This window comes from Taudactylus pleione, unplaced genomic scaffold (genome assembly GCF_031769625.1).
Source record: "Taudactylus pleione unplaced genomic scaffold, aTauple2 ptg000066l, whole genome shotgun sequence".
NCBI classification, from domain to species: Eukaryota; Metazoa; Chordata; class Amphibia; order Anura; family Myobatrachidae; genus Taudactylus; species Taudactylus pleione.
Window position 1 is genome coordinate 13,458,694 of NW_028284468.1, and position 12,828 is coordinate 13,471,521.

The 12,828-nt window shown below is 45.3% G+C and overlaps 1 protein-coding gene across 1 annotated transcript in view; it reads right to left on the minus strand.

The window, feature by feature from the left end:
* LOC148534453 (alpha-1,4-N-acetylglucosaminyltransferase-like) overlaps positions 1-12,618 on the minus strand; it is an 80,036-nt gene extending 67,418 nt beyond the window's left edge. Inside the window, exon 1 of the mRNA XM_088466871.1 lies at positions 12,533-12,618. The gene's annotated coding sequence lies outside the window, so the exon portion shown is untranslated. The remainder of the gene's footprint in view (positions 1-12,532) is intronic.
* Positions 12,619-12,828: the final 210 nt, after the last annotated feature.

Sequence of the window (12,828 nt, forward strand, 5' to 3'; positions counted from 1 at the left end):
CAATCTAGATCGTGTTTTAAACCAACCTCTACTAACAGTTCGATTGAAACGTTTTCTCATTTACTTAATGATGGTGTACTCACTGATGTGTACAAGGAATGTGGATAGTGGTTCAGATACCCTAATTTATCTTATCCTGAAAGGAAAGCTCTGCATGATTTGTGTAAATATGAGGATATTGTTATCCGTCCCTCCGATAAATCAGATTATAAATTGGAGGTTTATCGTCAACTAGCAGATACTGACGCCTATGAGAAATTGAGGTTGAACCCAATCATGAGATTTAAATGTGAGCTAGATGACTTGCTAGCCATGGGGGTACAGGAGGGTTTCAATTCTGTTGAGACAAAAAAGGCCTTATCTATACAACACATTATTGTCCCCATTCTATATATCTTGCCCAAGGTACACAAGACACTGCACAAACTTCCAGGCCAACCGATCATTGCGGACAGAGGGTCGTTATATCATGCAGTGTCTGTATACCTGGATTGTCCTGTTCAGCCTTGCATTCAGAATGAATATACATACTTAAAGGATACTACAATGCTATTGAACACTTTAAATTGTTTACCTGTTTGCCGGTATTAGACAGTCAGGATGCTGACAGTCGGCATTTAGACCATTGGCATCCCAACTGCATACCGTTCTTTTACCTGTATTTTTGAACATTTAACTATATTCATCTACACTGCCTATATCACACAGCCTCCACTCCAGTTTTCATCTCATTTATTACCTCGTCCACAGCATGAACACCTTTACTTCAACCACCCCCCTTATTCAGTTCCCACATAATCCTCTACTCTATTGTACCTACTTTTTTCTCCCTTATCTGCCACCTTGCTGTTCCCCTTTTCTTCTCTTCCCAGTCTTCCTTCCAAACCTCTGCTTCTCTCCCCCACCTTTCTTGCTCCTCCACTCTCAACCACCTCCCTCCCTTTATTGCCTTGTTACCCTACCAGTAAGCCCCTTTCCCACCTGTCTCTGCCAGTCACCTCTGGAGCAGCCAAGAGCAATCCTGGGCCTGGGTACAGCAACATCCTGGGGCCCCCCTGGAGGGGTTGTGGCCACTGCATGTTGGGAATGACTGCACCCCTTTGTGAGTGAGTCTAGCATGTGAGAAGCACCCACCAGCAGCGTAACTAGGGTATTTGGAGAACAGGGCAAATTTAAAAATGGAGTTCCCCCCATGTGCGTGCACCTTCAGCCCCCGCTGCAAAAAGTGGGCATGGTCACTTAAAAATTGGGCGTGTCAACATGACATACCTCTTTATAATCACTCTGAACATTCCTTTCCATATGCACCTTAACCCCAGTAATGCCCCTTATACAGTACCCCCAGTATGCAATGTCCCCAGCTGTGGTCCTTCTTATGCAGGTCCATAGTAGTGCCCCTTACACAGTACTCCCAGTAGTGGTCCTCCTTATGCAGACCTCCATTAGTTCCCCTTATACTGTACCCCCAGTATGCAAATGCCCCCAGTAGTTGTCCCCCTTATACAGCCCCTCATTAGTTCCCCTTACTCAGTGCCCCCAATAGTGGTCGCCCATTATGCAGTGTCTCATGTAGTGGTCCCCCCTATGAAGTGCCCCCAGTAGTGGTCCCCCTTATGCAGTGCCCCTTATATAGCGCCCCCAGTAGCAGTCCCCCCAATGCAGTTCCCCCAGTAGTAGTACTCCCTTATGCAGTGCCCTTTATATAGTACCCCTAGTAGTAGTCCCTCCTATGCAGTGCCCCCAGTAGTGGTACCCTCTATGCAGTGCCCTTTATATATAGTGCCCCCAGCATTCAGGGGCTTAGAGAGCGCCACCGGACCCCAGTAAAGAGGGGGCATGGCATAATCGCGGGAGGCATGGCCACGCCCCTTGAGAAAAAAATGGGAAAAAACAAACATACGTGCTGTGAGCCCATCAGCCCAGTGCAAAGCCAGGGGCGCAATCAGTGTGATATGGCATAGAAAATTGCTGTGGCCGCAAGCAATCTGTCACTGCATTGAGTTCAATTTATCCACCTAATATTATAACCTGTCTGTTTGAGAAAATTGAACAAGAGAGCTATAATTTCTGTATTCTCATTGGTATGCATTATTAATTGCCTAATTGTATTTTTTGTAGTGTGATTCAGTTATCAATCCTTATCAATCCTTGATTTATCTGCATATACTACAATATCATTGTGTGTTTACATGAGACAACTGAATAGGAAAACCATTACTGTCTGTGTTTGCAATAGCATGCCCTACCAATTATTTGATTGTCCATCTATATAGTACGATCTAGCTATCCTCTTGATAGTATACTAATTATACTTATTTACTCTAACTACCATCATTTAGTGCTGTTCAACCACTTTTCTTCTATGCCACAGCATCCGTTGGGTTGCTGCGAGGGAAGGGGGGGGCGGCGCCGGACCCCTCTGGAAGCCTGGGCCTGGGTAAATTGTACCAGCTCCCTTCCCCCCTCGGCACCCCTGCCAGATGCAGTTCCCCCCCATGCAGTGACCCCAGTAATGGTCCCCCTTATGCAGGCCCCCAGAAGTGATCCCCCCTATCCAGTGCCCCTTATACAGTGCCCACTGTAGTGGTCCTCCCTATTTAGTGCCCCCAGTAGTGGTCCCCCCTTATGCAGACCCCCAGTAGTGATTCCCCCAATCCAGCCCTTATAAAGTGCCCCCAGTAGTGGTCCTCCCTATTTAGTGCCCTCAGTAGTGGTCCCCTAGTAGTAAGCCCCTTATATAGTGCCCCCAGTAGTAGTTCCCCCCTCCAGTAGTAGTCCACAGTAGAGGTTCCCCCTCCTGATGCAGTGCCCCCAATAGTAGCCCCCCCAGTTGTAGTCCCCAGTAGTACCCCCCCAGTAGAGGTCCCCCTCTGTAATGGCGCCTCCAGTAGTAGTAGTTCCCCCCCCATAATGCAGACACACAAGTTTACAAAAATATATACACTTACCTGAATCCACACTCCGGCTCCAGACAGTGCTCTCGCCGCTGCACGTCAGTCCTCCAGGGCTGGCGCGCTCTGCATTATGGGAGAGACGTCATGACATCTCTCCCATTACCCACTGCAAGAGCTGGAAGATAGAGCTCATGAGTGAGCTCCAGCCCGGTTCTTGCAGTGGGCGCCGTAGCAGTCAATGAGAGTCTGTCTGACTCTCATTGGCTGCTGGTTAACACACACAACGCTGCCTCGCTGGTGGTGATTGTGTGTTAAACTGCACAGCCTGAGCCTGCCTCCCACCCTCCTCCTGGCACTATTGGGTAAGCGCTCAGGGGGAGGGAAGGGACTCGGCTGTGCAGCACAGAACCAGTGCTAGGTGCAGGGAAGCCTAGCGCTGCTCCTGTGTAAATGTGTAGCGCTGGCCGCACACGCTGCGGTCAGCGATACACTGCCTAACGAGGACGGAACAGATCGTGGCCGGTGGCGCCCCACACACACACACCCGCACCGCCTGTGCTATGGTGCCCAGGGCAAATGCCCCACTCGCTCTGCACTAGTTACGCCACTGGCACCCACTCACAGAAACATGGCATAGCACCCAGCAGCAAGGACAAATGTATTCACTATACAGGATGGCAGGACAGTCCCATAATATCTGCATCTTTAGCTGGAAGTATTTAGATGCTATTATGTAACAGACAAAAATTAAAGTGCAAAAACTTTATTTTGTACAGTTTTCATGTAAACAACACATAAATAAAATCTATTTTTAATTATAGAGATAAATGAAAAAATTACTTAGGTTTGACATAACATAAGGTCATCTTAAAACACATATATTCTGCAGCATATATCCTAACCCACTGCTCCATGCTCCTTCCTCACTATCTGTCCTATCTGTGTTGCCCCTGTCTGTCTGCCCCTCCCTTTTAGAATGTAAGGTCTCGTGAGCAGGGCCCTCGTCCCTCATGTGCTTCTCTTTCCCCTACTTATACTATCATGTACTCATCATAACTCCCCAATTAGCACCTAACACTTGGTTGCTGATGCCCTGCTGCTTGTGTTATGCAGCAATGTTTATAAATCATGTCCTTGTCCTGCATTGTTTTGTACTTCTAATATCAGTTTTCTTGTGTGCTCATGTATGTACTGTGTAAGGCACTGCAGAACCTTTGTGGCACCATATAAATAAAGGATAATAATAATAGCTTAAAGTAAACCAGTGGTAGCCAACCCTGGTCATCAAGAGCTACCAACGGTGCATGTTTTGCAGGTCTCCTCACAGAATCACAAGTGATATAATTAGCTCCACCTGTGGATCTTATCAAATGTGTTAGTTAGTAATGAATACACCTGTGCACCTGCTAGGTGGTCTGGAAAATGTGAACTGTTGGTAGCTCACGAGGACCGAGGTTGGCTACCCCTGGCTTAAACCATAGTGCTGTTGCCTGGTCCATTCCAAGTGCATTGTTGTTCTGGTCTCCTGCTCTGCATATGCCCAGCTGTGTCTGGGTCTCATTCAGAGCCGCTCATAAGCGCCCGCTCGTTCGTTCCGAGCGATGTTCGCACATCTGCGCATGCGTATGGGTTTCAGTACGCATGCGCGAACCAGTCAGTGCGGTCAGAAATCGTGTGCTCGCAATATAGCGAATGCCTGCTATTTTGAGTGACAGAATGAGGCGTTTGTGGGTGGTAACAGGGGAGGGTGCTTGAAAACAGGGAGTGGAGATCCGAACGCAGGCGTGCCAAACGGTCAAAATGGGCGTTTAATGGGAGTGCATAATTAACAAAGCAGCATCATCGCCCACGTCAGTTGGGTGTCTTTTAGCCAGAACTGCTCGCATGATTGCGGTAGGAAAAACCAACCACAAGAATAGCGAGCAGTTCATATGCCATTCGATGTACTCGATTAATATAATAAATAGCGGACATGACGTATGATGCGAGCGGCCAGGGGGCATTTTTTACAAAAAAAAGTCTGCATGTTTTGTTTGCTCGTTCAGACCTAGAGGCGTCAACAGACCGCAAAGAGCGAACGGTTAATTTAAATAGCCACCCCCTTTTTCAGAACATCCATCCGCAAACAGCGTTCATCTCTGAATCAGACCCTCTGTTTCCAGTTTACTACACACTTGTAGAACTTTAATTATTGTTTAAACTAACTGCAAGTACTACCAAATCTACACAGGGAATCAGGGGCGTTTCTAGAGAGGAGGGGGCCTGTGTGCAGCCTCCGACACAGGCCCCCTCCTCTCTGTCCAGCGGCCAGCAGCGCACTGAGCTGCGCATGGCCAGCACCAGAGTTATAGACTCTGGGCACTAGAGTGCGCCCAGAGTTTGTAGAGTATGCGCTGGTCACCGGGAAAATGGCCGCGGCGACCATTTTCCCTGTACTGTGCATGCACAAACGAAGAGAAAATGGCCGCGGCGGCCATTTTCCAGTCGTTTTTACAGCGCCGGACCCCCGCATCGACGTGGGACTCCGGAAAGGTAAGTAATACTATGGGTGCAAGGTGTGCGGTGCGGGGCCCCCCTGGACCCATTATTGATAACACCTCCGCAGGGAATTCAATCTCTGCTGTTTTCCAACTGCAAGTTACTGTATATGTACCCTCGCTCACACAGTGATTATCATCTCTGGTGTTGTGTTTCTGCAAATACAAATATCTACCTTCCACAAGTGTATGTATATATATATATATATATATATATATATATGTATATATATATATATCCAAGCAGTTTATTTCTGGAAGTACAAAGCCTGGAATAGGTACTGTATGTATGACCGCAGGAAGTTAGGCCGGCGGTTGAAAGCCCGACGCCGGCAGCCCGATATGTGAAAATCCCGACAGCGGAGGGAAGTATGCTCTCTCTACACCTTTCCCACCCCCTAACCACTCTTAGGGGTTCCTAACTCTAAGCACTCCCCCCTAGTGTCTAACCTTAACCTCCCCCCAGGGGTGCCTAAACTTATACCCCTCTCCCCACACCCTAAAATTAACCCCCTGGGGGGGTGCCTAACCCTAATCCCCCACCAGGGGTGCCTAACCCTAACCCCCACTTCCCCTAGCCTAACCATACTGTGGGGGGTGCCTAAGCCTAAGTCCCACCGGGAGTCCCTAAACTTAACCCCCCCTACCACGGCTAAGAGGTCCCAACACCCGGCTTACCTTTATTCGGTAGGATTTCGGTGTGTGGATAATGATGCCGGGATTTGACAGTTGGGAAGCCGGCGGTCTGCATTTCGACTGCTGGCTTCCTGACTATATATCTAAAGCCTTAGTAAATGTTATTCTGCTAATTACCAACTTTGAGCTATAGTATTTCTGCCATTCAATATATATGTTTTGTTGGATTCTGTGCTGCTGCTGTATCTGCAAACCGTTCAATTTATATACTATGTTGGATTCTGTGTTTCTGTTACACCTACAAGCCTTGCTATTGTGGACAATTGTTGCTGTCTGCTAATTCACCTGTTCATTATCCAAACAGTCTGTCTTGCAATTAACCCTGTTGATGCTGGTTATGGTTCTGCAATTACCCTGACCTTGTGACTGCCTAAGTACAGGTGATTTTATTACACTCTATGGGAACATACGGGTTGCTGTTATAATCAGAAGATCTCAGTAGGAGGCTCTAGGGGTCTTATACATATGCAGGGGTGTTTCATAACAAAAGAATGTCATAAGATGTTGGATAATTTTAAAAGTATATGTAGGAATTGTGGCAGAATCCCAGAAAATTATTGTATCTATGGTGCTATGTAATGGACAAGTCAAATGTGCCCATGAGGAGTACTGATGGAAGTGAAAAGAGAGAGGTGACGGAAATCTAAAAAGACCAAGATTATTATGAAGAACCATATTACCCAGAAGAACTAAACAATTCAGTAGTAAGGGCTGAGGCATATGGAAAACACATGTTTATTGAATTGGCTACCACAGCCACATGGAGCAATGCGTTCTGTGTAGTACCATCTATGCCTGTAGGAGAGGCATATCAAGCTTGTTTTATTTGCATTCCAGTTTCTTTATGTGTAATAAACAATACAGGGTTGTTTCAGGGACTCAATGCGACATGTACAGACAAACCATACTTTCTTCTAGGACAGGCAGATTCACATGATAATTCTATAAGGTGTCATATTAGGAAGTATAAAATAGAATTACAACCCAGTGTCATGTTGGGATATCACTCATGAGCCACAAATTCCTAATTTAGGAGACAATTGTGTTGTGATCTCACAAACAGGGTACATGCTGTGTGTTATATGTTTACAGTATACCAAAATGTGTATTTGTGTAATATAGCAATTTCCCTGGACACTCATTAGGACTATGGGCCTAATTCAGAAGTATATGTAAACCCAATGGTTAGAGATCTGTGCAGGATCCATGTCCAGGTCTCTTCAGTGACTATGGTCGCAGTGCCCCTAACTTGCAACATGATTGACATGCTGCAGCCATTTGGGGGCAGGGACAGGGCAGCATTGGGCTGCACTCCTGAAAAGGGGGGTGTCTGCCCCATTTTCTGGGAGTGCCGAGGCCAGTGTCTGCATCTTCTGATGCATAGTTACATCATTGTGAGTAACCTGAGGGTAACTCAGATGGCCAATGTTCATGCAAGTGAGCCGATGCTTAATTGTCTCCCTGGCAGTGAAGTGCGATGAGGTAAATAGCTGGGGAGGCACTGGCTAGTATCAGAGCCAGATTTACACATACATATTGTATATGAACCCAGGAGTTCATCCAGGCATGATACAAACATGCAGCAGAATACAGTGCTGGAAATTTGGTGTGTTTTGATCAGGGATGTATGGAAATGGTAGGCAGGGGAGGCAGTGCCTCACTGCCATACACTTTTTACTCCAGAGTTTTGACTATAAAAATGTTTTGAATAATACAAAGAAGATATTTATAATATATATTTTTTTATGTTTCTTGCAATTTTTATAGTCAACACTCTGGAGAATAACAACAAAGAAAAAGGAACCAAGCGCCGAAAAAGTATTGTTGGGTAAACAAGTGTCCAAATGTGAAGGCTGCTGCTCACCACCTGGGAGTGATGACTTGACTCCCAAAAACACACAATTGTGAAGTAGTTAAAAGCAGGTGGAAAGAGCGCTGCACACACAAAGGTCACTGCAGAGGTTATAACATAAATAAATATTTAATGAATCTATTCAAATATTCACCAATATAAAATATAGCAATATTAGACGATGACAATCTGAATTGCATGCAGTCTATTCATAAAAAAGTAAACATGGATATCCACATAGTGTATATAAATAGTAAATAAAATGATAAGACAGGTTAAAAAAACATCTGTAATGTTCCACTAGGATGCAACAATGTAACTGCTATAGATCGTAGTAGAGATACATGCTGTCCAAAAGTTGAATAATGCAAAAAGAGTCAGTACTTGTATAAGAACAGTAATTAGAAGTGTAGCAGTGAAAAATAGTAATGACGGCACTAGGCTGGATAGAAGATGGTTCCCAACAGCATGGATAACAGATATTCCAATATATCCCTGTAGATGCATATTAATCAGTATAGAAAAGAAGCTATGTAGCCAGCAGATCCGTATCTGGCAGCACAGTGGGAACACCGCTCCTGCTAGCCAAGTAACTGCTGTGGCTATCTGCCTCACGGCTGTGTCTTTCCACCAGCCCTGTTGTAGAGCACCACGGTTAAAGCTCAAGCTTGGCTGCGGCTGGAGGGTTTGGTATGCACTAAGCCAATGTAGGGATGGTGTGGCCACAGTTCAAGAGTGGAAGTGGAAGAATCCAAATTGAAAGGCTAGTCCAGAAGTGCAGTCCTGGAGTATTCCTAAGTATGAAGGAAAGGCTCTGCCTCACCTCACCGCACATCACTGCTCCCTGGTCAGAGTGTCCAGCTTTTAGTATGTACAATGCTAAGGTTATAAATAGAGATGTGTGGGTCCTTTTCCCAGAGAACCGACAACAACCAAATTCATGGGTATTGAGTTCAGAATCACTTTGGGGTTCCGAGTTGATCTGAGTCCTGGTTCAGTTTGGAACTCAGAGGGGGGTGGCGCTGTGAGCCCCTTAGCCTTGGTCAAATCCTGGGGGGCACAATCAGTGTGATCACTCCCCCCCACAGGCAGAGTAGTGAGCAGTGGGCCTAATTCAGGTTGGATCACACGTCTGTGTTCGTACGCAGCCGGTCGAAGTTTGTGCTCTGCACACCAAGACTTAGGCACCCGTATCACGTGCGTGCGGCGAAGCTGCGCGTGACTGGAAAGGGAGTGTGGCCTAATAAACATAAGCCACACCCCCTAAATGAAGTTATTTGGAGGTCATACCCGCATGGCACGCCTCCCATGTAACGTCAGGCTGGGGGCGACCCCAGCACTCTGTCACTAGATAGACTTCCCCCAGCCCTATCCCTGCAGTGAATGGATGCCGCGTGCATGTGCACAGCATCCATTCAGCTTCTCCGGGGTCAGGCACCGCCACACATCTGTGGTGGTGGGGTGCCCAACCTCCGACCACCCACGGGACACTTTGACATAAGTGTGGAACAGCGGGACAGTGCCCGAAAAGTGGAACTATCACGCTGAAATCGGAATGTTGGGAGGGGTGCTCCCTCTATTGGGTGACACCCCTGTTTGAGTGCACTAGTCGAACATGCCTCGAGGCGGCCCTGGCTCTGCGCATGTGTATTCATCACAGTGCACGTGTGCGAACCGGCTGCTGCGATCGGGAACCAATTGCAGTGAGCATGCAGTCCAATAGCATAGTGATTGACATGAAGTGAATGTTTAGGGGTGGTCGGCGGAACATTTGAACGCCATTACAGAGGCATGCATAATTAAGCCCCTGTGATTGTATACGCTGGCAGAGATTTAGATGGCGACAGGTAGTTTAGCAGTTTGTGAAGTAGGATCAGGTCAAACACAACTGTGCGAATGGTTCCGATGTTACTTGGTGTTACTGATGTTTTCGCTGACTTGCAGATGCAGGTCATGGAAAGTGGGCAGCTTTATACAGTGATGGGCATCTTGGTATAGTGCTGCGATGGCCGTGAAATTGCAATCATTAGCATATTTTCACAGCAAGTGGGTGCATGCAAACGCAGCCGTGTGATCCAACCTGAATTAGGCCCAGTCTCCCACTGCAGCCCAGCACACAGCAACATGTGCTGTGCTGCTGACAGGCAAGAGGGACGGTGGGGCATCCAACAAGCCTGGGCCCGGGTAATTAGTACTTGCTCCCCCCTTCTTAGCACCTCTGCCCCTCAATGCTACTTGTACAGCAATCTCACTAATAAATCAAGAACTTACTGATGTTAGAAATAGAATGCCACAGAACAGGGATGTAGTAGATTTCCTATTACTCAGGGCAGGGATTGGATGTGAACATTTTAAAAGGAATGTGATACTTCAATATTTCAGACAATTATGATTCAATTGAAAAACATAAAACTAAAAAGAGCTATAGAATCTAGTAAGCAATAGGATTGCAATTGGAATATTTTTGGCAAGTTTGGACTAGGGTTTTCTAAATAGTTTACTCAAATCCCACACTACGTAATGATGGGACTGATAATAATCTTTAAAGTTTATATTAGTATTCAGTGCTTGCCTACTATTGTGCATGGCTTTAAGAGAATAAGTAAGTCAACTGCAAAAAACCAGCGCACTCGTAATGATAATGCATAAAGCTGACTCTCTAAAGACTGTCACTTACACAGTACATGTGTGAGACAATAAACATGAAAACAGACACACAAGAATAATAAATACACATATTACTCTCCCTCCTATTCTACAGTACTTATACTTTCCACACACACTAGAAACACAATGTAATCTCAGCAAGTCATGTGTCTCAGTCTACAGTATTACTGAAGTTTCTCTACCCTATCACGATCTCTTTTTACCAGCCCCAGATGGGATAGTGCGCTCCACACTGTCATTAATGGATCTCAGGCTGGCAAAATGCATCCAGGGCAGGTACTGTACACTTAAAACTTTGATTTCCTTATCCTATCACAATGCACTAACTGCAATATACAAATTGAACACACTAATAAGGTATTCAAGAAAAACATTTGATTATGAAGAATAATAAGTGTTAATTACATACTAAGGGGTGGGCTGATGATGTAAAATCAAATGTTTCTGTATTGCCTCAATGATCATGTATTTCAATGAATGTGTTATGTTAAGGCTGATTATTTGCAGTAACACCTGTTGTTACAGGGTTAATATGCACCAAAACACTTGGCCCGTATTCAATTAGTTGCGAAAAGTCGGAAACTTTTCGCCTATTGTACTTTCCGCCACATTTGCCTGTTTGAGACGCAAATTTGTGGCATGTGCGTCCCCGCAATCGCCCTATTCATTTACAGGACAGGCGAATACGCAAATAGGCGAATGCATAACAGGCTGAAAGTACTGAATAGATTGGGGAATAGATTGGAGAAATCAGTCTGTACCCCAAAATAAGATGCACTGACACTGGAAATCATTACAGATGTGTACTATTAGCCCTAATAAATGTACTTTGTGTCCTTAAGTTGTGTTAAAATCTTTCTAGAAACATATTTGTAAAAGTGGTGAAGAATGGTATAAAACAGTATTTTTTGTGGACAATAAATAGTCCTGTCAAATTTGGGGTACTTGAAAATGGGTGCTAGCATATTTATGTGTCTCTATAGTGCACTTTTAAAAAATGTAAAAGATCCACCTGCTGAATGCACCTGCAATCCTAAAAACACCTGACCCATCCATACATCCCCCCCCAAGAGACCTATTTTTCATCCTTGTCCCCCACTTTTTTCATGTTTGCCCCAAAAATGGCATGTCTCTTTTGGGGTGTTCTAAGGTTTTTATTTTTGGCTGATTTGTCCTTTGGGGTGGGGGGCAGCAAAGGGTTCTGAATCAATTCCCCACATTTGCACCCCAAAATAGTGATTTTGCACTTTTTTCCGCCTGCCATTCATTCTGCCTGTTTCAGTGGATTGTGTTTACGCTTAGGCGAATTGGCCCCGGAATTGAATATGGAGATAAGACGCAAACAGGTGAAAAGCAGCAATGGGCGAAACTTTTTTGCCGATCGCGGCTTTTCGCCTCTAATTGAGTTGCACTGCGCACGTGGCCCGATGGTTACCACCAAAAGATGCAGAACAAATTTGGATGCAAAGAGAAGCAATTTCGATGGGCATTTCTGGCTGGTAACAGAGGAGATATCTAGCCAGACGCAGGAGTGCCGTGGGCATGTCGTGGTCAGCAATTGCATTTTTTATCCCATTTGCATTGGCACTGGTGGCTTTGTCCAGACATACATACTGCAAATCCGTAGGGCTGGAGCAATCTCTGATGGTGCTACCAATGGTGCATCTTAGTGCTGCATGGTGCATCTTAGTGCTGCATAGGTCAGCTGTGGCATTAGCATAAAGACAAATGCAAAATATGCAATAGTGGCTCCAATAGTGGGCACCTCGCTCTGAATCAGACCCTCTGTATAAATGAAATTATGATTCATAATGGATCCTGGCCTTGCAGATTATAGGAAATGGAAAACAAATGATATTATGAAAGTCCTCAAGTATCGAACTTACCAGTGTCAGAAGGTTACTATCAAGATGGACCACGGACCCTCAGATATACTCATAAGAATTATTTGTTCAGGACCTGTTATGTTGAAAAGGTGCTCACACAATGTAGTCTATAAACTATGGCAACAACCTAGTTTCTAGAGTTCATAACGTACAACCCTAGACCTCCCAAGTCACTCCCTCATACCATGTATTAACAAAATAGGTATATACTGTAGCTCAGGTCATAATTGTAAAACACCTTTCTATAAATGGTGCATGTTAAATGCATGGTATTTTGCCCTGAAGGTAAAATTGTT